Raw genomic sequence first — 12909 nt, 5'->3', positions numbered from 1 at the left:
TAAAGCTGGTTGCCCAGAACCATGTCCAGACAGGTTTTCATTATCACCAAGGAGGGAGACTTTGTAACTTTCCCTGGGCAACCTATGCCAGTGCTCAGTCACCTCCACAGTAAAAAAAAGTTTGTGGTCAGGCAGAACCTCCTGTGTTTCAGCTTGTGCCCATTGCCTCTTGTCTTGTCCTTGCACTGAGGAGCCCAGAGCTGGACCCAGAACAGCAGGTGTAGCCTCACCAGTGCTGAAAAGAGAGAAAGGATCGCCTTTCCTCAACGTGATAGCAACGCTCTGCCTAATGCAGCCCAGGAGGCTCTTGGCCTTCTTTGCCACAAGGACATGCTGCTGGCTCATGTTCAACTTGGGCACCTGGCTCTCTCCCAGGCACTTCAGTCTTGGCTCAAAACCTTTGCTCCTTGACTCGCCTTGCTGCTCCGCCGCACGGCTTCCAGTGCTCCACTTCTCCTGACAGAGGAGCTGCCCTTTCTCCATCCCGGCTTCTACATCACAGCCACCACCATCCCTCCCCTCGCATCTCCTCCCTCATTTACTCCTTCCTTACCTGTACACCCACACAGATGGCTTGCTATAAGCTTTGAGAGCCCCCCCCCCCCCCCCCCCCCCCCCCCCTGCCCATTTCTCCAGCCTATCAAGGTCCCTCTGGTGTATCAACCAGTCCTCCCAGTTTGGTTTAATCTGCAAACTTGCTGAAAGTACACTCTGCCTCATCATCCAGATGATTAATGAAGATGTTGAACAGGATTGGATCCAGTACTGACCCCTGAGGTACACTGCTACTTACTGGCCTCCAACTAGACTTTGTGCCACTGAAAACCACCCTCTGGGCCTGGCTATTGAGCCAGTTTTCAATCCATTTTACCGTCTGCTCATCCTGGCCATACTTCATTGACCTCTTTATGAGGATCCTATGGGAGACAGTGTCAAAAGCCTCACTAAAGTCTAGGCAGACAATATCCACTGATTTACCCTCATCTACAAGCTGGCCTTACTCTTCTGCTGGAGACAGAGTCTGCCTGTGTCTCCACTGCAGTTGGGGTTTGGGGCTTTTCAGGCTGTTGAGTCTCTGAGAAGATCCACTGTGTGTGTCTCTCTTATCCTCTCTGATGCTGTGCAGCCTGCTGACTTCCTCCTGTGACTCCTCCAGTTTGTAACACAGCTTCTCAACAATGGCACACCTCCTGCAGGAAAGAAGACCATCTCTCCCAGTCTCAGCGAGAGGCCCCAGGCACTATCTGCAGTCTGGGACTTGGAGGGCTGCATCCACCACCCAAAGCCCTGTCTGGATCAAAGCCTCCACTCTGGCTGGGACAGCTGCTCCAGCATCTACTGGAAAATGTGTACTGTGGCACGTTACAACCATACGTGAGAATGCTTATGCTGGTCTGTACTGAGACAAGGACCCCCTCTTTGTACCCTGCTGTGCCAACTCCTTACAAACTGCTGCATCTGTGAGCCGCAATTTCGGTCTAGCTCTTTTATAAGCCTCTCCCTAGCAGCACCTAAACCAGTGTTTGACCATCTGTAATCAGGGGACAGCTTCAACAAAAGCTTCAGGTACCTTTAGGTCAAGGGCAGCTGACTGAGCTCTTAGAAGCTGATAGAGCTTACCTCGTCCTTACCTGGCAGCAGCAGATACTCTCAAGTTTCTCAGACTTGAAATCCAGTAATTCCCTGTTGATCCTGGACCTTGTTCCCAGAAGATCCAGAAGCTCCCAAAGCAGAACCCAGAGACTGCTGCGCAAACTGCTGCATCTGTTAGCCACCTCTTTTAGCTGCACTTGTCAATGAAGGGTATGTACAGTGTGTATATAACACTCCAAAGTAAGAAATGTTGGCTTTCTTATTGAAAAGGCTGTAAAGCAGATCACCAGTTCACACAATCCAAGCATTTAAGGGTTGTCTCTTTTCAATAAGTGTTGTCTGTTGCAGGTCATGTAAAATGGTATCTGGAGAGGGCAAGAGAGAATTCAGAAGCCCCAGCTCCAGACTATCCTGCATTAGCAGAACATGTCAGGGAAGGCAATAGTGTAATTCCCAAACCAGCTCTTTGTGAATACGTGAAGGACTTAAGTTCTTGGGTTGCCACACTGGTCCTTCATAAAACCATACATTCTGTCAGCAGTGAAGAAAGTGCACTGTGAAGACTGCCTTCCAAAGCTGAGAGTCTTTTTTTTGGTGAGAAATCTTATGCTCATTTCCAATCCTCTTATCACACTTTTGGTCAAGTAGCACATCCTTACTCTCACTGTAGTATGACGTTGTTGCCTCCAGTAAAGTTTGATGTTTGTGGCATTCATGCCGACTACTTTCTTGCTCTACTATTACTGGTTCTAAAATAAAGAGTCTTTTCTCTTCATAGAAACAGCCAAATTTTGTCAGCCCAAGGGTCTATCTGGTCCAATATCCTTGCTCTAATAGTGGCAAGTAGCAGATGCTTGAATAAAGTGCATAAGTAAAAGGAATCTATTAAATATCCTTCCTTGAAATGCCCTACTGGCTTCTGGCAATCAGCAGTTTAGGGTCTGCTGACCTATTCCTAATTGCATTAGATGGTATATATGTCTTTCCTGCCACTCTAGAAATTCCAGTGCAATAGTGTGAAATAGTGTGAAAATGGGAATATCGTTCACTGAGGCGGTACATTTCACATAGTGTGATATCATTTAGGAACTGAGTGTAAGCATGTGTATGACACTCTTCTCTTCTTGGTTGCTATATAATACAACAATACAAATATATGCAATAAAATCTCAGCACTATAGTTATGTTGAACAAGGTCATAACTAGAAAATAATAATCAATGGCCAGGGCAAATAAATCAAAAGAATATAAAAAAATTTTTTTTTAGTTTTAGCTGCGTAAAAAAAAAAAAGATTAAATGCTTTATAAATGATGTGTACTTTAGGGTTTCAGGCAGAAATTACTGTAAAGCCAAGAAGTTATAGGATGCATGTAACTCAACTTGAGAATCTTCAGGGGAAGATTATTTGAGGTGCTGAGCACAGACTGTGAAAGTAAATATTTTAAAATTTATGAAGCACCCTAATACTATAGAGATGGGAGACTGTAATTATGTCAGTTCGTGATGTGCTGAACACCTTCTCCTGACAAACTGATGTAGGTTTGCTGATTTAGGTTGTAAGCTACAAGGTCCTCTGGAAAAAGTAAAAAAAAAAAAAAAATAAAGAAAATGATAAAAAAAAACAACAAATGCAATTGGAAATGAAATGGAACTGAGAATTAAACTGTTAGGCCAGATTCTGCAAGAGGCTGTGTATTTTTTAGCTGGTGCTGAGTGTTCTTGACTCCCACTACAGCCATTGAGTTCCTAATGAGCTCACACCCTAGTTTAAATACTTCACTATGGAAGCGTTCATCACTATATAATCTCATTCTTGTAATGACTGCCAATACAGCCATTATGCTAATGAGACAGCTAGAAATGAAAGGAGATAAAAGGAAAAATGATAACTAAAATCCAAAGCAGTTTTAATGCTTCTAGTTTTAGTTTAATTATGTTCTTCCAAAGAATTATGACTGGATTAGGAAGACAGGAGAGTAAATATTGTAGATTAAAGAAAAAAATGCTTTAGTACTTCTCATGTAGGAGGCATTCAATACTCTCATTTATGTTTTAATACTGAACTTAAGTAAGGTCTCATCCTGAAAGACCTCCCTGCAGGACCTTTTTGGACTTCAGGGTACTTTGGCACACTAGATCAATTCTATCATTATGATGGTTAATGGGGAAAATAAAATAATAAGGCTAAGAGAATCCTGAAGAGTTGAACTGGCAGAACAGCAAAAGAAGCAGAAAAAAATAAAGTGAAATAGAGTTCATACCATTTGCTTGAAAGATAAAATTAAATACTGAAGCAGATTAAAATAGTAAAGTATGATTCAACATAGACAAAAGTGAAACGACTAGGATGGTTCTAAGATGTGTACATGGCCAGTTTCTATGGTTAAATACTTTAGAGCAGATCCTCATGAATCGTTTGGGCACTAATAGAGCACAAAGTCCAGCCTTGAAACTAGGTTGGGAGAACAACTGGTGGTTTTTGTTTTATGCCCCAAAAACTGCAGAAAAGGTTATAGTGACTTGAGAGTGATCTCATATTAATTAGAGTTGCTTTGTTATCAGAAATGTTGTTATCCAGCATAATTTGGAATATCAGATGTTGCTTCATTTCCTGCAATAGCCTGCACCACTTAGAGGAAAGCGATGTAGTGCAGAAGAAGTTGGAAGCCCACTTTGACCTCATTCTGAAAACCCATTCTAGAGGTCAAGTCTGACTTTGGAAGGTCTCTTTCTTTAAGACAAAACTTTTGCCCTGAAGAAAGACCACTGATGTAAACCTCCAGAACCTGGTTCTTGTTTGTTAACATGCCTTCCAGCAACTTTGCAAGACTCAGAACTGTATGTTGAATTCTAACATGATTTTTTTTTTTTTAATGACAGCTTTCCAGGTGGTGATGACTAGTCCTGAGTCATATTCCCATGATGTTTTTCATTCCATGACTTCAACCATTTCCAGCATCCTATCCTGTCATATTCGGAAAAGTTGGAAAGCTTTCGAATACCTCTCAAGAGTAATTCTTTGTCATGATGACTGCACAGAGCCATACAAGTAAAATGATAGCAATAAATAGAACTTACCAAGTGCGTAAAAATTTATGAAATAAACATAGGCTGCAAGAAGGAAGACCTTAAACAATGCACCATTAAATTAGTCTATGTCTACTCAGATGAAAAGTTAGGGGCAGTTGCAGCATTACGGAACTCCCCAGTGAATCAGTTTGGGTTTCTCTCTCATGGTACTATCCTGCATGAGGCAGAGGTGGTACAGGGACAGTGATAAATCTGGTGTCACCCACAGGAAAAAGAAAAAAGCTTGAGGCAGAAAAGAAATAGCTAAATATGAAACAAGAAATATATCTGGAAAGAACATACACTTGACCGGCTTTTTTTTTTTTCTCCTTCTTTGTTTAATGAAAGTATGTACACCAGACTACCAAAAAAATGAAGTAACTTTTTTCTTTTTTACTGCTGCTTTACCAAGTATATTGCCCAAAACACTAGAAAAGTGTATGTTAAAGAGAGCTAGACAAAATAAAACTGCTTTGTTTTCACCTGAAACTAAGTATTAGAAGATGCAGTCTATGTTATCATTGTGCATTTCATCAAGATCTGATTGTTTTTCATAAACAGATCTAGGTTCATGATGTTAGGTAGAATATATGTCAGTAGTATTACAAAAGTTGCAAAGGGGAAAACCCATAGATCTTGTGAGTCTCACCGGTATTAGAATTAGGGTTGCTCATAAAAGAAAGGGGACACATTTCAGGAACATAAAAACTTGTTAGCAAGGGAATAATCTGATTCTCATGTCTGTGTGAGATGGTACAGGAAATAATGAGCTTAAATTGCAGCAAGAAACTGTTGTAGATTAGAAGGAGATGAGAAAAAAAAGAACCAGAAATTTTGTCAATATAAATACATTGAACTGCTGTCCTTAGGAGAACTGTAGAGTCTCCACCGTTGGAGGTATTCAAAAACTGGTTAGGCAAGGATCATCAAAACATTATGCAGGCACTGAGCATAACTGTAGCAAAAGTGGAACTAATAGAGAATGATGCAGACTCTTTGGACCTTAATTCGTTTTGTATATACTTTTAACTTGTGATCTCAGATGGGAAAAATATTTTAAAACATGACTGTTAGTTGAGCTATATGTTTCAGATAACAGAATACAGTTTCTGTAATATGACATTTTAAAATAATACCTCAAACAAGAAAAAAAAGCACACAACAGGTGTTGAAACTTAGGAAAGTTCTAGCTTCTTGTATTTATACTTTTTTTCCCCTCCAGTAGACAGAAATGAGAACTAAACAAGCCCTGAGCAAGTTTTGAACAAATTTTAATCAAAAATTAATTTCCCACATTTAGAGTGGGAAAGGTGACAAGGACCAGTGGGGAACAACGATGTGAATTAGGATGTGTAACAGGGGAAAGAAATCAGATTTAATGACAGAATATTTCTGTGCAAGCAAGAGAAAGCCTAACGATGCTGGCAAACTAAAACAGCAAACAGAAACAAAATAAGATTGCTCTGATTTGGGCACCAAGCAGAGAGAAGTAAAAGTCTATCTTTTCATGCCAAAGACATTAATTTAATCCAAGTCACAAAACAGTTTTTAACCTTTTTTGCAGAAACAAATTCTTCAGTTTGGAAATGCCAGTGCAGACTGAACAAATGTGTCTCCTGATGTTACACAGTCTTCAGCCCCCTCTAGTCCACCCCCACAATCCTTCAGTTTGGGAGAAATTCGAGGCAACCCCTCCTACTGCCCTTTCTCTTCCAATCGGTGAGAAACAGATTCCCAGCTAGGTATTAAGCGGTCTTGAGATACTGAGTTCATTTTGTTTGTTTGTTGTTGTGTTTTTTTTTCTCCTACAGTGAGAAGACATTTGTTTTCAGTAAAGAAATTCCCTTCCCTAACCACCTCCAGTTTTCTTTAAGTGACGCCATTTGTTTTCAGCAGTGCTGAATTTTCTTCCCTCTTGCAAACACGTTCAGTTTTTGCAGCTAGAGTACAAATAGCAAATGCTCACCAGAATCGCTCATCTCTGCTTCTTCCCTCCTTCCCCCATACCCTCAGCCCAACTCCTTCAACAAGCCCAGCAGCAGCAACCATATGTTATACATTAAAGACAGAGAGGTTAATATTCATTTGTATGCTGCCTACATTGACAGAAATTGCAGATTCAGAAAAATTGTGTTTATTTTCTTTAGCCTGAAATTTTCTGAATTACTCAACAGATAATAACACTTTGAGAAGTTGCATAGTTTAATTTATTAATAGATTTTTTCCTCATGCCTTCCAACATTTATTGCTATGTGTAACTATGGGAATGCATCTGCCTTTTCCTCCAAAAGGAAATAATCTTTTCTTTCTCTTCTATACATACATTCCCATGTATACTTTATTTTTCTTATTTAACCAAAATTGCCATAACGTAAGTAGCCAGTTCTGAACAAGAAGCACCCTTCTTCTAGCAACAGAAAATGAGCAGTGCAGCTATTGTCTAAGCAAGATGCCAGACACCTCCTGACAGAAATACGTAACCTTTATTCTGTGTTTGAGTGTTATATTCCTGTGGTGCTGTATAACTTTTGGCTTACAAAAAGACTATATCTGTGCTCTTTATGCAAAAGTTTTCTTTGTGTTTTTAAAATTGGAGGCAGCGGGAGTTTTGCTTTTGCAGGATCTCGTTTAAGGAATACAATAACTAGGTTCTCAGAATGTAGCAAGATAGGAGAAACAAATATGAATATATACAGCTATTCAAAAGTCATCTGCATTGTCCAAATTCTTCTTCTATAGAAGACCAATGAGAGTTTTATTGCTCTCTTTAATGGAATCAGTGTTATTCATTTTGCAGTGCTGCTTCTGACTATTTGATGTTTGAAAACATCTTCCACAGCTGAGTGAATATTGAGCAGAAAAAAACAATGAAGATGAGATGTTGGATGTCTTCTCTGTAGTACAGACTACATCTGAACAGCTTTTTGTGCTCAGACTACTCAATATTGCCTTTTTTAAACAACAATGCAAAATTGTTGCTTCTTTGCCTAACTTTCATATTTGGTTTTGAATGATCCAAGAGATGACCAGTTGTGCAAACATCAGTATCACTGAAAGCATCGCTCATCTCCAAGATCAGATCAGTAGTCTGACTTTTCACTGTCTATTGTGACTGGTACAATATGCCTTCAGTAAATAATAGAAACAACAGAAGTCCGGAGGTCAATTTATTCTGAAAGATCTGTCTATATTTAATTGCAAATTTTCTTCTTATCTAAATAAATGCTAAAAATTGCTGTGAATTCACTAAATCCAAGATACTGGATTTAATGATAACTAATGGCAGTGAGTTCCACGGGTTGGTTGTATTAAAAATAAAGAGTTTTTTCCTGAAATGTGTTGTTTTTAATTCCAGTGTGTTTCCTTCTTTCTTTCTCAAGATGCTAAGCCAAGTGAGAGCCTGATTACCTGAACTGGTTTTGTTTTTATGTAACAGCTGATGTTCATCTTCTTTGAAACTATGATCCATCCTCTTAAAAGCCTTCTGCCTGCACCACCACTATACTACAGTTTTCCATACAATTTTGCAGGATGTTACTCTGGTATTCCCCACCCCCACACCCCAAATCTCTTCATTCAGTTAGTTTGTTTTTCATCCAGTCTATCATCTGCTGAACACAACATCCCAGGTTGGGGATGGCAAGTGGGGACATGCGCTTATTTATATAAGGGACAACATAGTCCAAATTTCTTTTAAATTCTTTGTAAGATCTGAGCATCAGATCAAGCTCAACATGGAAAACTATGTCAACATTTATCATATGCACTTTTAAAGTCCTTTTGAATTAAATCCTAACAGGCAAGTTCTTCACCAAGTAGGTTATATTAGAAGTTCAGGACAGAACAGATGATTTGGGGGTGGGGACACTACAGTCCAGACACTGGTTCCCACCATCACTTTAAAAATAGTTCTTCCTAAGACTTTGCAACCATTCTCTGGTTCCCTCTTACTGTAACTTAAACTGTTCTGTTATGAAAGAAATTTAACTTAAAAGAAGAGAAACTGATTGTCTGAGCAATCTGCCTCCCACTAACCTCTCAAGTAAAGCCTTCAGGAGGAGTCTGAAGCTCCTAATGACCTCACTGGCTAATGTTTATACTACCCTGCAGAAACAGCCCCTTGCTAAAACACCAAGTAAATTAAATTGCAGGCCACACAAAGATGGCATGTTAAGATGAGAGGATACCCTGCATTAACTGTCTTTGAAGAAACTGATTTATTTTACTCAGTACTGTCAACCTTCAGTGACTACATACTATGATTTATATGCTGATTTAAAATTGTCAAAGACAAGTGTGAGGTTGTATGAAGATGACAAAAGTTTTTATGAGCAAAGCATTCGGGGGGGGGGAGCAAAACTAGAATTTTCTATTGCACTTTTAAAGTACTTCATGACCCTAACTTCAGTAATCTTTTCAAATTCTTTAGAAGGGACAATTTCTCCACTGTTATCATGATGTGATATATTAAAATTTAATTGAGTCATAATTTCCCAATTAACTTTCTTGAAAAGCACTGTTCAGCCCTGAACTGTACCAAATGAATGCAAGACATGCAACATATTTTTATATTAATGTTATTGTTTCTTTATCAGATGTATTTTTAGCTAATCAGGAAAACCATTAAATATAAATGAGGAATGGATCCCCCTTGATGTTTGCGTGTGTGTGTTTAGGTTTCAGCATTGACTGTAATCTTGCATGTGGTGACAAAATCATAAAATGATACTTTCAAAGATGTTCAAGAAACTCCAGAGACTAGTTGCCTATTGGGAAATACAGTCAAGTAACTTCTCAGAAGTACACGATCATGAGGACTGAAATTTGTGTAATGTTATTCAGGAAGAAATGGGAAACATTTCTGAGGCAGTTTACTAGACCTCTTTGTAGTGATTTCACCAGCTCTCCTGTGCTTGGAGGTACTGGGAGCCTGGAGCATTTGAGTGAGGATGTTGATATGCTCCCAAGTCTGTCTATGTGTCCTGAGCAGCTAGATAACCAGCTCCTGCATTAGGATCTAGGCAAAACAGCATCTTACTTCCCATAACACTTCAACTTCTGTATGCAGTTGGGCTATCCTGGACCTCCCAGAAAATGTGGTTGTGATTATTTTCTTTTTAAAAGATTGTGGTGCCTCCACCATCCTTTTGCACATTCTTTTACTCTAGGGGGCTAGAGCACTTGCAGAGCCTACAGAAATAGAGAATTCAATCTTTATTCTGCAAGTATCAAATTGATGTCTCTCTCTAGGTATCTGTCAAGTGCCAGTCTGTATGTAGCCTCAGTAGGGTGGGGAGTCTTTACATCTTTCTTGCTGAAGCTGGGCCATGGTGCATTCCTTAATGCAAGATTTCTGGGACTAGGAAGAGATAGGTCAAAACGTAGCTTAACTGTATCTTTATAGGAAGGAGAAAAATAGTGTCTGCACCCAGAATTATTTTGTATGAATCAAATATTTGGTAGAAAACAGATATCAACACAGGAGAGGTGCTTAGATCTCCTTGAATGGTTTATCCATGAAGGTCTTACATGAAGAATTAACAGCAACCATCAGTAAAGAAAAACAAGCCTCACTTAGCTCTTTACAAGAACAGTTTGTAGTCATCTACCATCAATATTCCTGTCTCCAGATGTTGATCAGACATCTGTTTGCAGCTTTTAATAAGCTGCTCAAACCTCAAATGTGAGCGGTATTACAGGCGCCGTCTGTAGCATTTGCTGTTGGATTGGCACGTCCCCACTCTCCCTGAAGCAACTTTAAGTAGCCTTTCTGAGGTACTTAACTATCTCTGTATTTCATGTAGAGATTACTGGTATCTGACTTTGGGCTTTGAGAGCAGGGTCCTGAAAGGCAATTGTCACAGCAGCTCTGTCCTTCAATAGCTCTGATCCTCAGTAACTTGCTCTCCCATCAGCCCAGTCTGGCAGAGCAGGGAGTTAAATACAGGTTTCACTTGTTCTAATGATTGAAGCTCTTGAACTCTACTTCGTTTGGGGTATTTATCAAGAGATTACTTCCTTGCTGAATGTAGGGCATATATTCTTTCTACTTTGGAGATCAGCTATTTATTTCCTGTCTGTGTATTATCTGATTCTGCGCTATGCAAAGATGACTCTTGCTGAGAGAGTTTTTAATAAAAGTTGGTAACTGATGCCTAGAATTACATTAACACTGATACAGTAGCAGCATTTTCTACTTCTTCAAGAGGATCCTCAAAAAAAAGCAGGGGAACAGGGGAGGCTGCTATGATCTTTCATTATTTTACTTGCTGTAGTAGCTACTCCCAAATTACTAAAAATTGCACGAATACTCCAAAATGAAGAAACAACTTATCTTAGATTAAATCACCTTGTGAAAGTAAGCTGGTGTCATTGGTGTGGTAGTGCAGCTAACCCAGGATAGTATTTCTTATGAATAGGGTCCATAGTGATAGGCCCCTTGGAAATATGCACAGTAGAAAAAGAAAAAAAAATCTTTGGCAACTGTGAAAGCACATTTCTGGAATTTGGCATAATCTAGCCAGACTGTAGCTATCTCTTTCTTGAATAAAGGCTGGTGCTATTCATTTGATGTTGAGACGAATCAGAAACCCTGCTGCGAACTTTAATAAGATACCTAACAAGGGAAATTCTCCGCATTAGGCAGTCTGGCTAGCTGACAGTCACTGCTGTGCTATTTCAAGATGCTGTAATATGCCCCAAGTTAATATAATGGACCTCTAGAATGCTTCAATGAATTTCAGTTTTGTATAAGCTATACTGAGATATATACATCTACATATATATGCACGTAAACACACAGACATATATGTCTGTACTCCACAAGGTGAAACAGACAGCTGGATGAAGTTATATCACTATATGAAATCATTGACCATGGTACAAATCCTTCCACTCCAACCTATAAAAACAAGCTCTAAAGGCTTGTGTTTTAGAGACAGAAGTCCAACATCTAAATGCTGCTGTTGTTTGCTAAGAATTTAATTGAAAACCTAACTGGAAGTGAATTTCTCTAGGACCCAAACTCAATCAGCTTGAAAATTAACAAAGAAAGAAAGAAAGAAGGAATGAGTAAGTAATTTTTTTTTAATTTGAACTTTTTATACTCTTTTTTTTTTACTTAAATATAAATTAACATTTTTAAAATTAACAGTAGCTTTGAAAAAAAAAAATCTTATACTTTAAAAATGCCAATGATGTTTTTCAGGTTATTTTCAATGAAATCTAGTTGAAACAATAAGTATGGACAAGCAGTTTCTACTAGATGATTAAAAATTATTAACTGAAACATTTCCAACAAAGCCTATTGCCATCAAAGGTAGCTTTTGTTTTGTGAATATATAATTGTTACAAACTTAGATGGGAAGGGTTGAAGTAATTTCTTCCATTCAGCTTGAGAAAGAAATCTGAGGGATGCCAGAAGTATTATGATATATGAAACATTTCTGCTTGAAGTGACTTTGATAGGAAGGATTGATCAATGAAAAAAGTACAGGAGAACATGGACTTTATCCTCCAAAAATTTTTTTTTTCTCAATGTCCAACTTAAACATGCATGAAACTTTGGAATATTTTGTTTAAGGAGAGGGATGTGCTGAAGGAGTTTGATAAAGTCAGTGTCGTGGTTTAACCTCAGCCAGCAACTGAGCACCACACAGCTGCTCGCTCGCTCACTCCCCTCCTGTCCTGGTGGGATGGGGGAGAGAATTGGAAGACTGAAAGTGAGAAAACTCATGGGTTGAGATAAAAACAGTTTAACAATTGAAATAAAATAAAATCCTAATAATAACAATAATAATAAAAGAATATACAAAGCAAGCGACGCACAATGCAATTGCTCACCACCCACCGACCGATGCCCAGCCAGTCCCCGAGCAGTGGCCCCCCCGGCCAGCTTTCCCCCAGCTTCTGGTGCTCCTCCATCCTTCTCAGTGGGTAGAGCATGGGAAGCTGAAAAGTCCTTCCCTAGTGTAAGCACTGCTTAGCAACAACTAAAACATGGGTGTGTTATCAACATTATTCTCATCCTAAATCCAAAACACAGCACTGAACCAGCTACTAGGAAGGAAATTAACTCTATCCCAGCTGAAACCAGGACAGTCAGCTATTTAAATAAAAAATCTCCTGTTTTTTCTTCACGGCTCACTTTCTCAGAAGTCATGCATCTGATCTTTGTCTTGCTGGGCGATTCATATTTCTCCCTACCCACCTAGATTTGACCCACAGACCTTTGTTGCAGCCTCCAC

This window comes from Pygoscelis adeliae, unplaced genomic scaffold (genome assembly GCF_000699105.1).
Source record: "Pygoscelis adeliae isolate BGI_AS28 unplaced genomic scaffold, ASM69910v1 Scaffold48, whole genome shotgun sequence".
Lineage (NCBI taxonomy): Eukaryota > Metazoa > Chordata > Aves > Sphenisciformes > Spheniscidae > Pygoscelis > Pygoscelis adeliae.
This window is presented reverse-complemented; position numbering follows the sequence as displayed.